This window comes from Microcebus murinus, unplaced genomic scaffold (assembly GCF_040939455.1).
Source record: "Microcebus murinus isolate Inina unplaced genomic scaffold, M.murinus_Inina_mat1.0 scaf021_hap2_Mmur4.0, whole genome shotgun sequence".
In the NCBI taxonomy this organism is placed as follows: domain Eukaryota; kingdom Metazoa; phylum Chordata; class Mammalia; order Primates; family Cheirogaleidae; genus Microcebus; species Microcebus murinus.
In genome coordinates, this window is record NW_027438967.1 from 263,306 (window position 1) to 285,827 (window position 22,522).

At 38.9% G+C, this 22,522-nt stretch overlaps 1 protein-coding gene across 2 annotated transcripts in view; it reads left to right on the forward strand.

Moving 5' to 3' along the window:
• The window catches only part of ALAS2 (5'-aminolevulinate synthase 2), a 98,364-nt gene that overhangs the window by 53,355 nt on the left and 22,487 nt on the right, over nucleotides 1-22,522 (forward strand). The window contains exon 2 of one of the 2 annotated variants that reach the window (XM_075999875.1): nucleotides 19,511-19,546. The gene's annotated coding sequence lies outside the window, so the exon portion shown is untranslated. Of the gene's footprint in view, nucleotides 1-19,504; nucleotides 19,547-22,522 lie in introns of those variants that run through there. The other variant, XM_012748421.2, reaches the window with a different exon arrangement.

Here is a 22,522-nt window from a genome sequence, read left to right on the forward strand (position 1 = left end):
AAGTTTTTTGTTTCTTAGGGAAAGGCCTCTAGCCTTAGAAGAGCGTATAAACAGATATGAACATCCCCTTTTTACTCCCTTCTTAAACTTTAAATGCAGGTTCACTAACTTCTAAAGTCTCAGTGGAGATCACATTATTAGAACCCAGGTGACATCAGCATGAATTTTCTGAAATCATTTCAGAGTATAATAAAAGCAGGATTATAATAAAAAAAAGAAAAAAATAATAATTTAACAATGGAAACTGCATCAGAAAGCAGCTCCACAGAGCAGAATGTATTTTTTCTATCAGAAAATCTTATGACCAGAGGTAGACTACTAGTTAATTCCTCTATAATAAAAATATTAACAAATATTCAACTGCATATCTTGAAAAATACAGATACAAATCTAAACCTCTTTACACAGCATTGAAATGGAAAGAATTGTGCTCTGACCTGGCCACTGCTGTCAAGAGTGTGCAGTCTACATTTTTAACACTAGGGGCAGCAACGTATAAGGGATGGTGATATAGTCTAATTATATTTCCCTAAAACTCTCTGATACTTAACCAAAAACAAATTCATATTAATTATACTTGAAGACAAATACTTTGGTTAGATTTTCTGGGAATTCAGGAGGAATTCTAGGGAAATATTTGATGGCTCGGGTTTATATCTCTGTTGTTTCTAAAGCTAAGTGAAATGATGCCTTCTTTTCCCCTCAGTTCTTTCCCTCTAGCTGACAGAGCCATAGACAGAAGATATCTTGTTAGGACTCTACCATACTCAGACATGAGGCATGTTGAGGGAGGAATTGGAAGCATGGGGCCTGCAAAGAGAACAAAAGGCAGCAGGGGCAGGATTCAAGACCATTCTATAGAGAAATTCTTAACCTTTAGAAAAATATTTTTGTTTACCTTTGTGTATTTATATGTGTATGCAAAATAATTATAAGGATGAATGTATCTGTGCTTGTTTGCTTAGTATCCACCCCCAATAAAGTCTTGCATTTTGAATAGCAATTTTGCTTTTAACTCACAAGCTCATGAATCAAGCAGACACAGCTTCAGTTTCCTTGGTAACTGACCTCTGTTTCCTGTCTAGACTTCTGGTCATGAGAAGAGAGAAAAGGAAAAACACAGAATGGAGGAGGGCGGGCTAGAAAATGTTATCCCTTGACCCCCTCCCCTTTTCTACCACAGTCTATTTCTCTACCACTACAGCCATCCCCCACCAAAACTGAACAAAGTCTATCAGTGAGACCAAGTGAGATTAATTCCATTTATGTACGCTCCTACCCACTTGCCCCCATCTCTCCATCAACTTGGTACCAACTAGTCAACTAATTCATCTGGAATTAATTCTAAGGTTATCTCGACAAGATATCCAGAGACTCACAACCCTCAGTAGAACAAGATATCTTTCTTTATACCCCATCCTGGCTCTCTCTGCTTCTAGAATATAGTATTCTTATCATTAATCATAGGCAAAGGCCCCATCTTTTCTTGCTCTTCTGCCCTCTCCCCTTTTGTCTACTGATATAAGTGAGGGTAAAGAAGAAAGTTGACCCATGAAAGAAATGGAAGCCAACACTACTTCTAGAATCCCTAGGTGGCAGCTGTTCCAAAACCCAGACTTTCATGTACTACAACCACTGCATTCACATTGTACTCTGAAGGGAGGCTTATTGCTGAGGCCTGCCCTCATCTTCTCCAGTCCAGCATTATATTCATATTTTAAATCATTCCCATGCTAGGACTCCAATCCCCAACCTCCACCATGAGCCATCCCACAATTGCCCACTCCATGGCCCTTATTACATCCTGAGGGGACTTTCTAGAAATCCAACTTTCTGAGATAAGCCTCACTGCTGGTAGGCCCCATATATGTTGCCCTCAGACTGGCTCTTCAGTCCTTGCATCAAGATTCTCCATTTCTAGAGTTAGTTGCCACAGGGTTCAAAGAAACATTTAGTCCTCTCTTCCTTGGCCTAAAAGACTCCTACCTCTTCTAAGGACTTGGACTTCAGGGCTTCCACATTCTCTTGCACCTCCCCCCCCCCTTATTCTTTCTTTCCTCCAGCTCTCCCAGTCCCAGCACTCAGAGGGCCTCAAGGGAGATGTAGGATAAGGATATCACTGCCAATATCCTTTCTGTGGAAAACAGAGTAATTAAAAGGAGGGAATCAGAGGATAAATTTTGAGAAAAGAGCTAGAAGACCTGAGGATATGTCCCCAATTTCCTCTCTACTCCCAAATGATCCAGGTGTCTCTACTCATACAAGTCCAGCCTTGCCCTCCCTTTCAGAGCCTCAGCTGTCCATATTCCTATACCGGTACTAGGACCCTACAGTCTACTTCATATCAGCTAGTTTCACTCATAGCCACAGATTAAAATGAACTTCTCCTAAATTATCCTGATATAAAGGTGAAATTTTAAAAATATAATTATATGCTAATTTGAACTAGTATTGGTAAAAACATATACCCAGAGTTAAAGGAAGCATCCAAGTCTGTACTCAGGTTAATTTACATCTTCAAATGTTTCCTTTTTAAATAAGAAAAATTAAAAGTAAATAAACTGAATTTTTAAAATTATACAGCAAGCAACTTTGAGAAGAAAAAACAGAAAAAATAGTAATCTTTGGCTTAGTAAATGGAAAAACAATAGTTAACTACTTGAAAGAAAATGTTTGAAAGTTATCTTATGTGATATATAAAAATAATCATCTATTTTATTCAGAAATCTTAAAAATAACAAAATAGCTAAAAGAAAATATAACAGAATGTGTATCTGACCAGGTAAGAATTCATTATAAAGGAAACAAACCACAGTGGAAATTATTGAGCAATTTGATTTTGTAAGTAGTGACCAAGATGCGCAGCAACCAAAATCCCATACAGTGCTGATGGGAACGTAAATTGATACAGCCTCTTTGAAAACTGTATGGCAGTACCTACTAATGTTGAAAATATGGCCAAGTGCAGTGGTTCATACCTGTAATTCTAGCACTTTGGAAGGCCAAAGCCAGAGGATCACTTGAACCCAGAAGTTTGAGGCCTCACTGAGCTATGATCATGGATGACAGAGTGAGACAGTGTCTAAAAAAAAAAAAAAATTGAAAAGATACATATCATATATGACCCAGCAATTTACCTCTCTGATATATACCCAACAAGAATGCATACATGTGCATTCAAATCACACAATTAGCCCTCAACTGGAAATTCCTCAAATGTCTATCAACAGTAGAATAGATAGCTAAAATGTGGTATATTTACACAATGAAAACTATATAGTAGTGAGAATAAAATAAACTATACAGAACAACCTGGAAGAATTTCATAAACATAATGTTGCATTAAAAGAAGCCAGATACAAAAGATTAAATATAATACATACTATTACATACTATACGATTTTACTTATATACAGTCGAAACACGGGCCAAACTAATCCATGGCTTTAGAAGTCAAGATAGAGGAGCAGTCCATCTGCCTGAGAGGTGTGAGCCTCCCAGCATCTTCACAGTAACCAAGGACAACTTGGAAGGGGTGCTGTCATCATGGAGCATCCACGGCCCTACAAGTACAAGGTAGGTGACCTGGTCTTTGCCAAGATGAAGGGCTACATCCACACTGGTCAGCCCAGATTGATGAACTCCCAAAGGGAACTGTGAATCCTCCAACAAAAAAGTATCCTCTTTTTTGGCACCTATGAATGCATTTCTAGGTCCCAAGACTGTTTTCCCTGTAAGGAATATAAAGAAAGTTTAGAAAGTTAAACAAATAGGATTTAATGAAGGATTGCAGGAAATAGAAAATAACCCAGGAGTGAAGTTTACTGGACACTAGAAAATTCACCAACAGACATCTTCGGAAACTGAGGGAGAAAGCACTGCAGATTCAAGCAGGGAGGAAGAAGGTAATAGAGTAGAACATGAGAAAAGGTAAAAGAAAGAATGAAAACACAGGCTCAAAATGGGAAAAGTCATACACTTCAAAGAAACCTTTTAAACAGTCTCTAAAATCTTTTGGAAATGAAGATGTCAATGAATGCAAAGAAGAGGAAAACCAAAGCAGTTCTGAGATGCTGGCACTGACATAGGAAACACAGCTTCAAACTGCAGAAAACCAGTGAAGGGGCCTAATCACCATAATGAATGCTGCATATTAAAAGAAACCACGGAGCCGGGCGGTGGCTCATGCCCATAATCCTAGCACTGTGGGAGGCTGAGGTGGGAGAATCCCTTGAGGTCAGGAGGTCCAGATCAGCCTGAGCAAGAAGGAGACCTCATCTCTACAAAAAATAGAAAACATTAGCCAGATGTGGTGGCACACACCTGTAGTCCCAGCGACTTCCCCAGGCTGAGGCAAGAGGATGGCTTGAGCCCAGGAGTTTGAGGTTGCAGTGAGCTATGGTGATGCCACTGTAGTAAATTAGTAAATGGAAAAATTTTGCACTCTAGCCAAGGCAACAGAGCAAGCCTCTTCTTAAAAACAAACAAACAAACAAACACAAACAAACAAAAAACTGCAAGAAGGTTAACTGCTTGGTTGTCTAATGTTCACGGATATGATATGAACCAACACATAGTCTTTATTATCATCAACAGAACCCTAGTTTTTATGTACATTATTTATATTCCTCTCTGTTGTATTTGGGGCAAAAAAGACACTTTAACCTTTTTTTAAGGTTACTGATTTAATTTCACTTTGTTTGGTTGCAAGAAGTTGCCCTTAACTGTAAACTATTATCAAGATTTTGTTTTTTTTTTTTTTTTTTTTTTTTAGAGACGGGGTCTCGCTCAGGCTGGTTTTGAACTCCTGACCTTGAGCAATCTGCCCGCCTCGGCCTCCCAGAGTGCTAGGATTACAGGCGTGAGCCACCGCGCCCGGCCTATTATCAAGATTTTTGCACAATCTTACACATTGTTTAGGATCCTTTTACCAAGGTAGTTATATCCATTATTCTCCAGGTTTACTCCATCATCATCATATATACAGTTAAACATAAATTAGCATTCCTTTTAAATGACCACTGAACATAATGCTTAAGGATGGGGTCTCCCCTTTGTGACAGAACTTAGTAACTAATGCATAGATACATAATGTTGGCATGTTGAAGATGAAATTAAAATTGCCTTTCAGTTTTGAGGCCATATATAAAGTTTAACCATATTGTAAAATACATATTCAGTATTAGAAATAGCTAGTTGACAGCTCATACTTTCCAAACTCATGTTGTTATGTAAAACACAGACTTGGTTTCTATGAGGTTGGCGAGTCTTTTTGTATTATTCTAAAATAAAGGCAATGATTTACTTTTTTCTCAGTGCCAACACAATTTGAGCTAATCACTCAAGGGGGATACTTGACATTTTAAAACTGGAATCAGCAGCAGCCTCTGAAACCAGATATAGCATTGATATGTAAATATAGACTTTTAAAATGAACTGTTGTTTTCTCTAGAAACTAGAATTAGAGTTGTTGATATTCATCCACAAACCATTATTATGTGTACATTATTGTTGCTACTGTGATAATAGATCATTTTATTTACTTTTATGCCAATTTACATTGTGAGAACACATGTAGTCAGTTGGGGGTTTTATTAATCCTATTCTGCTTGTCCTTAGACTGCTTTTCACATATGTGAGGTTAATAGTAGAAAAGTTTACTATATAAAAAAAAAACAGCCAAAACAAATGTATTGTTTTTACAAAATAAATTTACTGGAATGTGGAAGTCAGGATAGGGGACAAGGTAATAATTTAAAAAAGGACATGGAGGGAGATCCTGGGATGAAGGCCATGTTGTGTTATTTTATCTGCATGCTGTTACACAGTATGCTGATTTGTGAAAATACGTCTTGACCTGAACACATAAGACTTATGGACATTTCTATATGTTACACTTCAATAAAAAGTGTTTTTTAGGCTGGGCATGGTGGCTCATGGCTGTAATCCTAGCACTCTGGAAGGCTGAGGTGGGCAGATCATTTGAGCTCAGTAGTTCAAGACCAGCCTGAGCAAGAGCGAGACCTCATCTCAACTAAAAATAGAAAGAAATTAGCTGAACAACTAAAAATATATAGAGAAAAAATTAGCCGGGCATGGTGGTGCATGCCTGTAGTCCCAGTACTCGTGAGGCTGAGGAGGAAGGATTGCTTGAGCCCAGGAATTTGAGGTTGCTGTGAGCTATGCTGATGCCATGGCACTCTAGCCCAGGCAACAGAGTAAGACTCTGTCTCAAAAAAAAAGTGTTTTTAAAGAACATAACCATATGTAAAATACAAATAACAGCCTCAAAAATATTTAACATTGTGGAAATATAAAAGACAAAAATTATGAATTTTAAAATGGCTACTAAAAATCAATAAGCATAAATATATTTCAAAAGAAAAAGATGAAGATGGTATAACTCAGCAATTAATTAACAAAGGAGATAATACAAATGACCAATAAATTATCAAAAATATTGAATTTACCTACCAATAAAAAAACTTGAAAACAACAGCAAGGCATTATTTTTCTGATAAATCTGGAAAAAGTTAAAAGTTAAACATTTTAAAAGTTAAAAAGTTAAAAAAGTTAAAAATAATATTTTTAACTTACCAAGACTATGTATAATACCTGTTTTTAAGTGAATTGCAATTTTTCATTTGGAGATATTAAAAATATTAAGTTTAGTATAAGAAAATGCATTTGTCTTATGATGCCTTAGTTTTCAAAATCAGAAATCAGAAAAAAATAATTTTTTCTGATAGAGGCTGCCTTCCACATTTAAAAAAGGAAACATATTCCTGATCATGTATACACACACACACATATGATTATGTATTTTTTTTTCTGAAAAGGTGCTTACAATATTTTCCTTTTGTGAATAATGTCACTTATTGAAAAGATAAACAAAATTGACAAGCCCTTATTTAAACTAGCCAAGAAAAGAAGGAAGACTCATAACTATTATAAATAAAAGAGGAGACATTACAACTGATACCACAGAAATACAAGGGATAATAAAAGACTACTAAAAATAATCATATGCCAAAAAATTGGATAATGTAAAAGAAAAAAAATTTCTAGAAACATACAACCTACCAATACTAAATCATGAAGAAATAGAAAATCTGAAAAGATAAATAACAATTAAGGTGATCAAATCAGTAATCAAAAAACGCCCAACAAAGAAAAGCCCAGGACCAGATGACTTCACCAGGGAATTCTACCAACCATTTAAAGAAGATTAACCATAATCCTTCTGAAACTCTCCAAAAAATTGAAAATGAAGGAATATTTCTGTCTTGGTCTGTTTGTGCTACTATAATAAAATATCACACTGGGTAAATTATAAAGAACAGAAATTTATTTCCCATAGTTCTGAAGGCTGGAAAGTCCAAGATCAAAGTGCGGGCAAGTTCAGTTGTTCAATGAGGGCTGGATCCTTCAGAGAAGAGGAACATTGTGTTCTCATGTGGCAGAATGTGGAAGGACAAGGGACCAAACACTGTGAGAAACCTCTTCTTAAAGGATCTTAATCCTATTCATGAAGGAAGAGCCCTCATCATCTAATAACCTCTTAAAAGCTGGTGAGGATGTAGAAAGACAGGAACACTCTTACACTGCTGGTGGGACTGCAAATTAGTGCAACCTTTGTGGAAAAGAATTTGGAGATACCTCAAAGAGCTAGAAATAGAAATACCATTCAACCCAGCAATAACATTATTAGGCATCTACCCAAAAGGGCATAAGACATTCTATAATAAAGACATCTGCACTTGAATGTTTATGGCAGCACAATTCACTATTACAAGGACGTGGAAACAACTTAAGTGCCCATCAATCCATGAGTTGATTATTAAAATTTGGTATATGTATACGATGGAATGCTATTGAATTATAAGAAACCACGGTGATCTAGCACCTCTTATATATTCCTGGATTGAGCTTAAGCCCATTATCCAAAGTGAGGCGACACAAGATCAGGAAAATGGGCTCCACATGTACTCGCCATCAAATTGGTACTGACTGATTAAAACTATGGTGCTCAAATGGTGGTACTGCTCACCAGGGATGGGGAGCACTCCACCAGGATTGGGGGAAGGGAGACCCACATCTTGGGGATGCGATGAGCATTGTGGAGGGGAGGGAATACCTCTAACCCTTCTTAGGGAGAAGCAAAGATATAAAATGTAACCAAAATGTCACAAAAAAACCCTTTTATTGGGTGTCGAGCAGGTGGGAGGGGTGAGGAGGGGATGGGTGCATACTTATAATGCATAATGAGTGCGATGTGCACCACCTGGAAGATGGACACACTTGAAGTTCTGACAAGGCAGGGGTAGGGAGGGGTGGCAAGCGCAATATATGTAACCTTAACAATATTTGTACCCCCATAATATGATGAAATTAAAAAAAACTGTGATACATCCATTGAATGGAACATTATTCATCTCTAAAAAGAAATGAGCCATCAAGCCATGAAAAATGTTGGAGGAGATTTAAATGCATACTATTAACCACATTAGGACTGCGCTCACCGGCCATGAAACCTTGCCCACAGCCGGCACTCATAGTCCGCAGGACACTCTGTGCTGTGCATTGACGATGAATCCGTTTTGCTCTTGTGTGACGAGGAAAGCTTTAAGGCACTGAAAGCTTGTTTTACTTTACAGGCAGCTTTACTTGTAATGTAAATATCAGAATAGGTAACATATACATATATATTTTCATTAGATTATTTTTAAATGTTCACAATTTTATTTTGATAAATGAAATATTAGAAAAGTCATATCACGGCTGTCGGCTAAAGCTGCTGTGCGCATTCATCTGTGGCTATCGACTACAGTGGACGCTGGTCCCGAAGTGGTTAATACTAAGTGAAAGAAGCCAAGCTGGGATGCTACATACCAAAAGATTCCACCTAAATGACACTCTGGAAAAGGCAAAACTATAGAGAGAGTAAAAAGATTAGTGTTTACCAGGGAATTAAGGAGGCAAAGGGTGAATAAATGGAGCACAGAGGATTTTTTAGGGCAATAAAAATATTAAATACGGTAAAATTATGGTAGTAGCATTTGTGACAATCCAGAGAATGTACACCACCAAGAGTGAACCATAATAAAGGTTTATTGACTGTAGGTTTGTCAACTGTAGCAAATGTACACTCTGGATGTTGATAGTGGGGGAGGTTGTGCGTGTGTGAGGACAGGGTGTATCTAGGAAATCTGTACTTTCCTCTGAATTTTGTTGTGAACCTAAAACTGCTCTAAAAAATAGTCTTAAAAAGTAATTTTATATTAAATAAAAAACTATATATCTCAAGATGTCCATATAAAAAAATTAGAGAATAATACTTTTTCTGGTATCATTAAGGAATTGAAGTATATGCTTTATTATAGAAAATTTAGGGATAGTAATTATAAGTTATTTCTAATTATTTGTTTTTCATAGTACTTTCTTCCAGTTTTCATACAAATTTTAAAAAATGAAATAAATTTTTTATAAAATAAAAAAAGGTCCCTCCCCAGAGGTCAGACCTGCAGACCAGATCCCCTCCACCGAGGGCTAGCATTGCCTGGGGCACAGAAGGGTTATATGTGAACAGCCTACTGAGGTGTGTGTGCCTCCAGGGGAGGATCAGCATCCTAGAGGGCAACCCTTCTCCAAGAAGGAGGCCGTGCGCAAAGCCCAGGTGGCGTTCCTGTGCAGGGAACCTCCCCGCAGGCATCACAGTCCGGGGAGGCCTGGTGGCTTGTGGTCTGGCCTGCTGGCAGAGTCCCAGGAGTAGCTGCGGAGTTGAGGAGGGTGGAAAGAAGCGAGGCCCCCTCCAGACTGCGGGGCTCAGACAGCTCCACCCCCACACCCAGACTTTCTGGCTCAGCAAGACCCGCCCTGACAGCTTTCCCTGGAAACAGAGAACAGAGCTTTGACCCCTGCTAACTGCCTGAGGGCAGGCTTAACCAACCCAGCTCCGCTCAAAACAAGAGCTGATAACAGGACACAAAATCAACAGCATAGCCTGTTCCTCCAAGCAAACGCCACCTACTGACACGGACGGCATCTTGCACAGCCTTTCCATGGCACACACTGACTCAATATACAGGGAGTGGTCCAATTTCACCCACAGACACCACCTAACGCCTCAGAAACTAAACAAGGTGTGTGAATACCCAAACAATATCCTAAATGAAAGAAACAACAACTGATCGACATGGGAAGAAATGAGCGAAAGAACTCAGGAAATATGAAGAACCAAATGGAAAACACACCCCCAAAGAGGAGCACCAGCCCCCTAAAAACGGACACCAACCAAAATCAGGCAACCAATATGACAGAAGAGGAATTTCGTATGTGGATCATAAGAACACTCACCCAGCTGCAACAACAACTCAATAGCCAACACAAAGAAACCACAAAAAGCCTCCAGGATATGGAAAAAGAAATAGACACAATGAAGAAAAGTTTAACCGAACTCCTGGAAATGAAGAATCAATTCAAGGAACTACAAAATACAGTGGAAAGTCTCAAGAACAGGGTAGATCAAACAAAAGAAAGAATCTCACAGCTTGAAGATAACACCCTCCAATTAAATAAATCAGTCACAGAAATAGAGCAGAGAAACGAGAGAAAAGAGCAAAGCCTACAAGAGCTGTGGGATAATGTGAAGAAACCTAATTTGACGGTCATAGGGTTACCAGAAGGGGAAGAAGACAACACTCAAGGGTTGGACAAGCTGTTTGAAGATATAACAGAGGAAAATTTCCCAGGCCTTGCTCAAAATCTTGATATACAACTTCAAGAAGCTCAGAGGACTCCTGGTAGATTCAATGCAAACGGGAAGACGTCACGACATGCAGTCATCAGACTGACCAAAGTATCAACTAAAGAGGCCCTTCTAAGAGCTGTAAGAAAAAGAAGCAAGTAACATACAAGGGAAAGAAAATTCGAATAACACCAGACTTCTCTAATGAGACTTTACAAGCAAGGAGAGACTGGGGCCCCATTGTCACTCTTTTGAAACAAAACAATGCCCAGCCTAGAATATTATTCCCTGCAAAATTAAGCTTCGTATATGAAGGAGAAATAAAAACAAGCTCAGACAAGCAAAGGCTGAGAGAATTCACCAAGACAAGACCAGCCTTACAAGAAGTACTTAAAACAGCGTTACGCACGGAACATCATAATAATAACATACGAATATAAAAACAACCAAAACCCAAAGATATTAAAGGCCAGATATTACAATGGCTCAAGACAGAAATCATAGCAACAACATCCAACCCAACAGAATGATCAGTAATCTACCTTACCTATCAGTTCTCTCAATAAATGTGAATGGCTTAAACTCTCCACTCAAGAGACATAGGCTGGCTGAATGGATAAGAAAATAAAGGCCAAGTATATGCTGTCTCCAGGAAACACATCTAACCTGCAAGGATGCATATAGACTAAAAATAAAAGGGTGGAGATCAATATTCCAAGCAAATAGAAGCCAAAAGAAGGCTGGTGTGGCACTTCTAATTTCAGACAATTTAGTTTTTAAACCAACAAAAGTAGTGAAAGACACAGGGGGTCATTATATAATGGTGAAGGGCACACTTCAACAAGAAGAGATAACAATTTTAAATATATATGCACCCAACTTAGGTGCACCCAGATTCATAAAACAAACCTTACTGTAGCTAAGCATATGGATTAATAGCAACTCCATAATCACCGGAGATTTCAACACCCCACTGACAGCATGAGACAGATCCTCCAAACAGATAATTAATAAAGAAATAATGGACTTAAACAAAACTCTAGAACAATTGGATCTGACTGACATTTACAGAACATTCTATCCCAAATCCACTGAATATACGTTCTTCTCATCAGCTCACTGGACATTCTCTAAGATTGACCATATCCTAGGACAAAAAGAAAATCTCAAGAAATTTAAAAAAATAGAAATCATATCATGTACCTTCTCAGATCACAGTGGAATAAAACTAGAAATCAACCCTAACAGAAACTCACATTTCTACACAAAAACGTGGAAATTAAACAACCTCCTACTAAATGATTACTTCATGAATGAAGAAATCAAGACGGAAATAAAAAAATTCTATGAAGAAAACGATAATGGAGAGACAAGTTATCAACTCCTCTGGGACACAGCTAAAGCAGTTCTGAGAGGAAGGTTTATCTCCATAAATGCCTATAACCAAAAGACAAGAAGATCACAAATAGACAATCTAATGAAACGACTCAAAGAGCTGGAAAAAGAAGAACAGGCCAACCCCAAACCCAGCAGAAGAAGTGAAATCAACAAGATCAAATCAGAACTAAATGAAATTGAAAACAGGGAAGCTATTCAGGAGATTAATAAAACAAAAAGTTGGTTCTTTCAAAAAATAAAGAAAATTGACACACCATTGGCTAAGCTAACGAAAAGTAGACAAGAGAAATCTCTAATAAGCTCCATCAGAAATAAAAAAGGAGATATCACAACTGATCCCAAAGAGATACAAGATACAATTTATGAATACTCCAAAAATCTTTATGCACACAAACTGGAAAATGTGGAGGAAATGGACAAATTTCTAGAAACACACAGCCTCCCTAGGCTCAACCAGGAAGAAATAGATTCCCTGAACAGACCAATATCAACTGCTGAAATAGAAACAGCAATTAAAAATCTCCCTAAAAAGAAAAGTCCCGGTCCATATGGCTTCACACCCGAATTTTTCCACACTTACAAAGAAGAACTAGTACCTATCTTACAGAAACTATTCCACAACATCGAGAAGAATGGAAACCTCCCCGACACCTTTTTTGAAGCGAATATTACTCTGATACCAAAACCAGGAAAGGATGCAACAAAAAAAGAAAACTACAGACCAATATCCCTAATGAATATAGATGCAAAAATTTTCAACAAAATCTTAGCTAACCAAATCCAGACACTTATCAAAAAAATAATCCAACACGACCAAGTGGGCTTCATCCCAGGGATGCAGGGATGGTTCAACATACGTGAATCTATTAATGCAATTCACCACATAAACAGAAGCAAAAACAAAGACCTCATGATTCTTTCAATAGATGCAGAAAAAGCTTTTGACAAAATTCAACATCCTTTCATGATACGAACACTTAAGAAAATAGGCATAGAAGGGACATACCTAAAAATGATACAAGCCATATATGACAGACCCATAGCCAACATCATACTGAATGGGGAAAAATTGAAATCATTCCCACTTAAAACTGGAACCATACAAGGCTGCCCAGTATCTCCACTTCTGTTCAACATAGGGCTGGAAGTCTTGGCTACAGCAATCAGACAAGAAAAGGGAATCAAAAGTATCCAAATAGGGGCAGAAGAGATCAAACTTTCACTGTTTGCTGATTATATGATATTGTATCTAGAAAACCCCAAAGATTCAACCAAGAAACTCCTGGAACTGATCAATGAATTTAGTAAAGTCTCAGGATACAAAATCAATACACAGAAATCAGAGGCATTCATATATGCCAACAACAATCTAATGGAGAACCAAATCAAAGACTCAATTCCCTTCACAATAGCAACAAAGAAATTAAAGTACCTAGGAATATACTTAACCAAGGACATAAAAGACCTCTACAGGGAGAACTATAAAACACTGAGGAAGGAAATAGCAGAGGATGTAAACAGATGGAAATCCATACCATGCTCGTAGATCGGCAGACTCAATATCATCAAAATGTCTATACTACCCAAACTGATCTACAGATTCAATGCAATACCTATTAAAATCCCATCAGCATTCTTCACAGATATGGAAATAATAATTTTACGCTTCGTATGGAACCAAAGAAGACCCCGAATATCAAGAGCAATTCTAGGCAACAAAAACAAAATGGGAGGCATTAATATGCTAGATATGAAACTATACTACAAAGCTGTAGTAATTAAATCAATATGGTATTGGCACAAAAATAGGAACATTGATTAGTGGAACAGATGTGAGAATCCTGATATAAAACCATCCTCATATAGCCATCTAATCTTTGCAAAGCAGACAAAAATATACGCTGGTGAAAAGGATCCCTCTTCAATAAATGGTGCTGGGAAAACTGGATAGCCACCTGTAGAAGGCTAAAACAGGACCCACACCTTTCACCTCTCACAAAAACCAACTCACGCTGGATAACAGACTTAAACCTAAGATATGAATCTATTAGAACTCAAGAGGAAAAAGTTGGAAACACTCTCCTAGACATCGGCCTGGGCAACGAGTTTATGAAGAAGTCCCCAAAGGCAATCACAGCAGCAACAAAAATAAATAAGTGGGACATGATCAAACTACAAAGCTTCTGCACAGCCAAAGAAATAGTCATGATAGTAAACAGACAACCTACAGAATGGGAGAAAATTTTTGCATCCTATGCATCCGATAAGGGACTGATAACTAGAATATACTTAGAACTCATGAAAATCAGGAAGAAAAAATCAAATAACCCCATTAAAACGTGGGCAAAAGACTTGAACAGAAACTTTTCTGAAGAAGACAGAAGAATGGCCAACAAACTTATGAAAAAATGCTCAACATCCCTAATCATCAGGGAAATGCAAATCAAAACTACAATGAGATTTCACTTTTCCCCAGTGAGAATGGCCTTTATCATAAAATCTCCAAACAATAAATGCTAGCGTGGTTGTGGAGAGAGAGGAACACTCCTACACTGCTGGTGGGACTGCAAACTAGTTCAACCTGTGTGGAAAGCAATATGGAGATACCTTAAAGCGATACAAGTGAACCTACCATTTGATCCAGCAATCCCATTGCTGGGCATCTACCCAAATGATCCAATGACACTCTACAAAAAAGACACCTGCACTTGAATGTTTATAGCAGCACAATTCATAATCGCAAGGCTGTGGAAACAGCCCAAGTGCCCATCAATCCAAGAATGGATTAATAAAATGTGGTATATGTACACCATGGAGTACTATTCAGCTCTAAGAAACAACGGTGATATAGCACATCTTATATTTTCCTGGTTAGAGCTGGAACCCATACTACTAAGTGAAGCATCCCAAGAATGGAAAAACAAGCACCAGATATATTCTCCAGCAAACTGGTATTAACTGAGTAGCACCTAAGTGGACACATAGGTACTACAGTAATAGGGTATTGGGCAGGTGGGAGGGGGGAGGGGGGCGGGTATATACATACATAATGAGTGAGATGCGCACCATCTGGGGGATGGTCATTATGGAGACTCAGACTTTTGGGGGGAGGGGGGGAAATAGGCATTTATTGAAACCTTAAAATCTGTACCCCCATAATATGCCGAAATTAAAAAAAAAAAGTCACTAGTCTTAATATTGTAACACTGGCAACAGTTGAATTTTGGAGGAAATATATTCAAACCACAGCATTCCACAGTTGCCTGCCATGCATATCCTTCTCACATACAAGCTATATTCATTCCATTTAAATAGTTCTAAAAGTCTTAGCTCATTACAACATCAACTTTAAAGTCTAAGTGCAAAGTCTTATCTAAATATCATATAGGTGAGACTTAGGGTACAATTCATCTAAGGCAAATTTTCTTCCACCTGTGAATTTGTGAAGTCAAATAAGTTATGTGCTTCCAAAATACAAGTGCAGGACAGACACAGAACAGACATTTCCTTTCCAAAAAGGAGAAATATGAAGGAAGAAAGGGGTAACTGGTCCTGTGTAAGTTAAAAAACCAATAGGGAAAACAAAATTAAATATTAAAGCTTGAAAATAAACTTCTTTCACTTTTTTGTCCCACCTTCTGTACACGCTGGGGCAGGGGTTAAGTCCCCACGGATCCAGGGGACCCTGCCCCCATGGGTCTGCTACCACAGCTCTCAAAGGTTAAAGTCAGGTGCCTATGGCTCTCCCAGGCTAGTGCTGCATGCTGGTGGCTATACAGATCTGGGGTCTCTGTGACAGACCTGCTCCCATGGCTCCACTAAACATTAACCTTGTGGGGGTTCTCTGTTTTGGCCCCATCCCCACAGTTTATTGCTTGGGCTCTGAGGCTCTCTGAGACATCCTTTGAAATGCAGGTGGAGGCAGCCATGCCTCCACTGCTCATAAACTCTGTGTGCCTGCAGAGTTAGCATCATATAGAAACTGTAAAGACTTATGGCTTGTGCCCTTCAGAGTGACAACCAGAGCCACACCTTGGCCCTCTTGAGCCACAGCTGGGGTGTTAAAGGACCACTTCACTGGAATGCAGGAAACAGAGACTTGAGGCATCCCTGCACAATGAACCCTGGGATTCCTCAGTCACCCTGGGCCCCTCCTCTGAAAATTTTATGCCTCAAGGCCTTAGCACTCTGGACTTGTGATAGGAGAGACCACCTCAGAGATCTCTAAAATGCCTTCAGGGTCATTCTGCCATTGTCCTGATGACTGGCACCTGGCTTTCTTCTATTAATAGCCACAATAATCTCCTTATCAAACAATCTCTTGGTTTTCTATTCTAAACATGATTTTTTATTATTTACATGGCCAAGCTGAGAATTTTCCAAATCATTAAGTTTTGCTTCCTTTGTAATTATAAATTTTATGTTTAACACATTGACTGCCATGTGAGTTGTATTTAACTCAGGATAGTTTTGAGTTAGGGCCTTGCAAAACAAAACCTTGTAGTTTGTTCATGAAAATCTTACTTGTTGATGTTAATATTGTTACAATTAATACTGACAATTTAATTCTAAAAATGTGGACTGCATTGCATATAATTCATGCACAGAAAACAATAAAAAAAACAAATTAGAAAGGATCATTTCATTTTAATAAAACACCCTGGCTCCAGGGGAAAAAATTTTTTTATAGTGTGGCAGTCAATGTGTTGAATCATTTCTCTCTTCTTGCATTTTACTGTAAGCATTTAAGAGAAGCTATGCAGTATCCTGAATACTTTGCTTACATATTTCTTCCACCAAATATTCTAGTTTATCACTCTTCAGTTCTGCCTTCCATAAAATGCTAGGACACAGACACAATTCAGCCAATACAGTTTCCAATAAGATATTACTCATTTCCACCTAAGACTTCATCAGAATGGCCTTTTGCTGTCCATATTTCCACCAACATTCTGATCACAACCACTTAAGTATTTTTTTTAAAAATTGAGGCTCTGTCTACAGCTCTCCTCTTCTTCTGAGCCCTCATCAGAACTACCTTTTACAGTCTATTCACAGCAATATAATCTTTTCCTAGCTTATTCCTCCAAATTCTTCCAGCCTCTACCCATTACCCAGTTCCAATGCTGAGTCCACATTTTTAAGTATTTGTTATAGTATCAGCCCACTCCTGGCACAAATTTCTAACTTAGTCCATTTGTGCTGCTATAATAGAGTACTACAGACTGGGTAATTTATTAAAAATGGAAATTTATTTCTCATAGTTCTGGAGGCTGGGAAGGCTTGATCTTGATAGGATCCAAGATCAAAGCACCAGCAGATTCAGTGTCTGGTGAGAGCTGCTCTCTGCTTCCAAGATGACACCTTGTTGCTGCATCCTCCAGAGGGGATGAATGCTGTGTCCTCCCATGGCAGAAGGGACAGAAAGGTTGAACTTTCCCCCTCAAACCCTTTTATCAGGCATTTATACCACTCATGAGGGTGTAGCCTTCATGGCCTATTCACCTTTTAAAGGCCATATCTCTTACTACTGTTGTACTGGGGATTAATTTTTAACATGAATTTTGGAGGGCATGCAAACATTTAAAACATAGCACTTCCTTAGAGGCCCCATCTCCTCATACAGCCACATTCAGGGTCAGGGCTTCAACATATGAATTTGGGGGGAGGCATGAACATTCAGTCCATAACAAAGTATAATGCATACATTTGATATTCTACATTCAGATTTGTAGAAATTTGTTTAGATATTAAAAATATTAAATATTTTTATTTCCTCACATGCACAAGTTCATTCATGCTTACTGAGTTATAATACAAAAAGAATCTATGTTACACACTGCCTCCCCCTTCATGAACGGATTAATGCTGCTATAAAAAGAACTTGTAGGAGTGGGTTCACTCCCCATTGCTTTTCTGCGTTCATCCATGTGAGCATGGAACAAGAAGGTTCTCAGCAAATCAGACACTAGCACCTTGACCTTGGACTTCCCAGCCTCCAGAACTGTAAGAAATAAGTTTCTGTTCTCTATAAATTATCCAGTCTCTGGTATTCTGTTATAGCAGCACAAAACAGACTAACACACACACATGCTCATTTCAATGTTACACAATGGTACTGATATCCCACATACCTAATTAGATGTTTCCCTCTCAATGGGATAGCACAAACACAAGAAAGTCACACATATGCACACTGCCATGCAATATGGGCATGAGGGAATACAAATACTTAGAAAGGACAAGACTTCAAGAAGTCTATGACAGACAGGCGCTGAGTGCAGAGACCTTACTGAGCATGATGGACATTCAATTTAGACCCAGTAACATTAAGCATTAGGAATAACTAACATGTCCTAGAAAAAATGTAAGCCCTAGAACTAAGTTCAAAATTGATACATACCCACTCTAAAAAAAGAATAAAAGCAAGCCTGACAAGACCTAAAGGACCAACAAGAACTTAACTAGCTTCCAGAACAAAACTGAACAACCTTATGGAAGATTAAAAATTGAAAGCATTCCCGCTTAGAACTGGAACCACACGAGATTGCTCTCTATTACCACTTCTATTCAAAATAGTGCTGAAAGTCTTAGGCAGAGCAATCAAACAAGAGAAGGAAATCATGGGCATCCAAATAGGGGCAGAAGAGGTCAAATTATCACTCTTTGCCGGCAATATGACCTTAGATCTAGAAAACCCCATGGATTCTGCCATGAGACTGCTGGAAATTATATACAAATTCAGCAAAGTCTCAGGTTACAAAAGCAATGTACAGAAATCAGTAGCATTCCTATATGCCAACAACAGTCAAACTGAGAACCAAATCAAAGACTCAATACCCTTCACAATAGCAACAAAGAAAATAAAATACCTAGGAATATATTTAACTAAGGAGGCAAAAGACCTCTACAGGGAGAACTATGAAACAGCGAGGAAGGAAATAGCAGAGGACATAAACAGGTGGAAAACCATACCCAACATATATACTTGGTTGGACTCCAGAGCCCTTCCCACTTATGCTACAGTCGCTTCTGTGTTTTATAACCCTTCTTTTGCAGTTGAGAAGACCAAGGGTCAGAGAGGTTGTTTTGCTCAAGGTGCCCTAGCTCTCTACACAGATGGTCTGATTCCAAAGCCCTAATGAGCTAGCTCATTTTACTATTGCAGAGAGAGAAGAGAAAGAAAACAGAGAAGAGCCAGAGCTGGGGGTGTGGTGGGGGAGACAAGAGACTACTTTGGGTTTTATCTCTAGCAAGGGCCTGAGATACCTTTGGGGCCAATGCAGGGCCAGGCCAGCAGAAGGCAGGATGGGTGGAGCTGAGCCAGTGGTAGGGATAAATACCAGGTCCTAACCAACAGCACCCACCCATGGTTCGTTCGTCCTCAGTGCAGGGCAACAGGTAAGAGCTGCTTTCAGCCTGGCACATTCTCTGTTCTGCCTGCCCACCTCAAGGCTGCACACACTTACTCTGGCCTGATTAGATCTCACTTTCCCTTTGTCTGTTTCTTAGGACCTGTTTCTTTGTCATTATCTTTTTTTCTCTCCTTATGTTTCTTCCTGTGTCTTCCCTTGTTTTCAGCTTTCCTCTGTCTCTTTTTTCCTTGTTTTTTCTCTTTTCTTAGTCTTTACTAACTTCACTTCTTACTCTCTTACGCTCTCACTTTCTCTTATTTTTCCCTCCTCTAAGTTCTCACTGTATTTTTTCCTCTAAATTTCTCTCTCCTCTTTCTTGAACTCTGTATCTTTCAGTCTCCATGTTTCTGTCTGTCTCTTCCTCTCCTTCTCTACTTCTCTGTGAAGAAAGATGTCTTAATATTTCTTCCTGCAATTCTCCATTCCTCCTCCCTTTGACTCTCTCTCCCTGCTGGGCTGATAGCAGTGCTCAGTGGGTCAGAGCCTTGGAGGCCAGAGCTAGGGAGGATAACTAAGGGGATGAGGGGGAGATGGGAATGATGAATTTAGTAAGGAGAGAAGTGAGGGAATTGAGAGATGAACAATTATCAGAAATAAGGGGAGAAAGTGGAAGAGGAATGTAGTGTCACTATGCAGAAAGTCAACAGACTTGTATTCACACCCTAATGTACTGTGAGACACTAGGCAAATCATTCACCTTCTGAAGAAAAGGTTTGATCTGTGATTTCTACTACCCTTTCTACTTTTGATTTTGTGGCCTTTTAAGTTTTTTGTTTCTATGAATTTATGATTCTCTGATTGGAGGTATCTAAGATTCTGTATGATTCTTCAGTGGTTGGGAAAGGCTGCTAGAAAGGGCAGTAAGACCTGATGTTTCCAACTTCTGAAGAGAAGTGACCACTTCCTCTCCAGACTTAACTGATTCTTGCAAAGCAAGTCACAAAAGGAGGGAGGGCAAGGAATGCTGCGATGTGTGGTTTCTGGCTCTCTGTTGAGGTAGAGTTGTGGTTGGCCCCTTTGACCTCTGGGGACTGTAGATTGGATGCTGACATGAGAGAGGATTTTGAAGGTACAGGGAAAACCTTTGAGTAGTGATCTGTCATTTGGCCTGAAATTTCACCATCTCTGGTTGAAAGCATTGTTTTAAGAAGATTCCTGGAGAGCATTATCACACAATGGGTGCATATATTGTTAAATGGTAGAATGAATAAATGAATGAATATTCAACAGTACCTGAAATTCCACTTCAGTTGCTTTAGTAAAGGCCTTTGGTCACAAAAAGCAAATGTCCTGGAAAGGGGCCTATGTTAGTGCAACAAGGGGATGTCTGGAGTCAGACCCTCAGTCAAGAAAATATGTAGTAATATTTGAATAATGGATCCATAGGGGTAAAGTTAGTGGCCTCTGGAGGTTCAAATCCTGCTTCTCCTACTTACTCATTCTATGACCTGAACAGGTTACTTAAACTTCTGGAGCCTCAGTGTCCCCATCAAAAGGTTGACATGAAGATTAACAAAGTCAGTGCATGTGAAGCATTTATAATAGGGCCTGGCAGAGTGAGGGCTCTGTGAGTGTTTGACTATCAGAATCATATGGAATTTCTGAAATAATGTAATCTAACATATGTGGAGAAACTAATGCCCAGAGAGGGAAAGTACAGAACCCAAGTTCATGTAGTAAATTGTGACAGGATTGAGAGAAGTTTAGCTGTTCAGGCCTGGCCTGGTATATTCATGACGTGACTTCCTTTGGCTGTACCTTCACTTTCCCTACATAGAAAACAGAAAAACAATAATAGCTAACAATTTATCGGTGTTCATTCTGGGATGGCTACTCTTCTAAATGGTTTGTATGGATTATCTTATGGAATCTTCACAATGTTCCTATGAAACAGATAATCCTTGTTAATTTTACTGATATAAGATATAGAGCAGGGTAGTGAGTTTTCTAAAGTCCCAAAGCTAATGAATGATGGAGCCAGGATTCAAATCCAAGTAGTCTGGCTCCAGAGCCTATGCTCTCAATACCCTAAATTGCCTAAAATGTTTCCTTGATTCCATTTTACTCACTCCAGTTTCATGGTAGGTAGTGAGATGGAATGGAAACCAAGCCCAAGGTGACTAGACTAGAAAGTCATGGGTCATAATGATGGCCAAGCAGAGTGAAGCAGGACAAATTCTAGGAAAGAAGTATCAGAAGAGGAGAAATGGGAACTGGAGCTTGAAAGAACTTAAGAATTCAATAAATTCCAAGCAGTGGTCTTTATTTTCCCAGGACAATGAGCATATCATGGCCTAAAACCCTTTAGATATTATGAGTATATTGAACTTCTTTTTTTTTTTTATACATGGGGAATAGGCCTTAATCTTCAATTATCCCAAGGCAAGACTGGACTTTGCCTTTAATTTTGAGGTTTTTCCTTCCCACTAAATACTCTAATGTTGTCATTATTGTTGTCAGTATTGATGTTGGGAGAAGGAGTTTGCAGGAGCCTAGATTCTGGCCATCTGCCTTGCCTGCCTCTCACTGGCCCATCCACCTCTCCTCACCACCAAAAGCTAGGGCCAGCCCCAGCCAGATGCTCAGACATGATTCCAGGAAGCGGCTTCTGTTCTCTACCACGCCCTGGTCTCAGCTTGGGGAGTAGTCATACCCCAATAGTGATAAACTCTGGGAGATTTATCTATGTTCTGCAGGCTCAGCCTCAAGTGCTTTAACTTTCGCAGCCAGGCAGGGGAAGGGAAACCCCTATCTTCAGATGTGAAGTAGACAATGGATCCAATTCATTACCTACCATGTCAGGTAGGTATAATTTACCTCACACTTGATTGCTGATGAAAGTCAAGACCCAGAGAGACTTGTGCAAGAATGTCCAACAAGGGAGTTTGGAGAGTTGGAATTTAAATAAGAAAAGCTAACATGTATTGAACACTTACTATGTTGCCAGGCACTATCCTAAAGG